The sequence below is a fragment of the Schistocerca americana genome, chromosome 3, assembly GCF_021461395.2.
Source record: "Schistocerca americana isolate TAMUIC-IGC-003095 chromosome 3, iqSchAmer2.1, whole genome shotgun sequence".
Lineage (NCBI taxonomy): Eukaryota > Metazoa > Arthropoda > Insecta > Orthoptera > Acrididae > Schistocerca > Schistocerca americana.
In genome coordinates, this window is record NC_060121.1 from 488,592,685 (window position 1) to 488,593,879 (window position 1,195).

Here is a 1,195-nt window from a genome sequence, read left to right on the forward strand (position 1 = left end):
CTCATTTTTGAGACGTTTAATTTCTTTTCGCCTGATTCATTCACTGCTCTTTTATATTTTCTCATTTCATCAGTTAAATACAGTATCGCTTATGTTACCCGAGGATTTCTACTGTTCTCCGTCCGAACAAGTCTTTGAAGGCCCAACGGTACCGACCGGCACTCTTGTTGTTCACAGTCCTCCACAGGCGTCACTGGATGCAGATATGAAGGGGCATGTGGTCAGCATACCGATCTGCCGGCCGTTTGGCAGTTTACGAGATCGGAGCCTCTACTTCTCAATAAAGTAGCTCCTCAGTTGGCCTCACAAGGGCTCAGTGCACCCCGCTTGCCAACAGCGCTTGGCAGACCGGATGGTCACCCATCCAAGTGCAGGCCCAGCCCGACAGCGCTTTACTTCAGTGATCTGACGGGAACCGGTGTTACCACTGCGGCAAGGCCGTCGACAAGGATTTCTACTAGCCCTCGTCTTTTTACCTATCTGATCCTGTGCTGCCTTCAGTACTTCATCTCTCAGAGCTAACCATTCTTCTTCTACTGTATTCCTTCTCCCTGTTCTCGCCAATCGTTTCCTAGTCCTCCCTCTAAACCTCTCTATAACCTCTGGTTCTTTCAGTTTATCCAGATCCCATTCCTACCTTTTTGCGGTTTCTTCAGTTTTAATCTACTGTTCATAAACAATAAATTGTGGCCAGAGTCCACATCCACCCCTGGGAATGTCTTACAATTTAAACCTGGTCCCTAAATCTCTTTCTTACCATTATGTATACTATCTCAAACCTTCAGGTATCTCCAGGTCTCTTCAAGCATGCAGGCTCATTTCATGATTCGTAAACCAAGTGCTAGCTATGATTAAGTTATGCTCTGTGGAAAATTCTAGCAGGCGGCTTCTTTTTCATTTCTTACCCCAGTTAATATTCACCTACCTCTTTTTCCTTCTCTCCCTTTTCCTGCTATAGAATTTCAGTCACCCTTGATTATAAAATTTTCGGCTTCCTTAACTCTCTGAATAATTTCTTTTAACGCATCATACCTTTCTTCAATCTCTTCGTCATCTGTGAAGCTAGTTGGCATATAAACTTGTACTACTGTAGTAGACATGGGCTTCGTGTCTATCTTGGTTCCAATAATGGGTTCACTACGCTGTTCGTAGAAGCTTATCCTTGTTCCTGGTTTTTTATTCGTTATTAAACCTT

General features: G+C 43.9%; 1 pseudogene; it reads right to left on the bottom strand.

Annotated features, from left to right (window-relative positions):
• Nucleotides 1-328: 328 nt before the first annotated feature.
• Nucleotides 329-446, bottom strand: LOC124607612 (annotated as a pseudogene).
• Nucleotides 447-1,195: the final 749 nt, after the last annotated feature.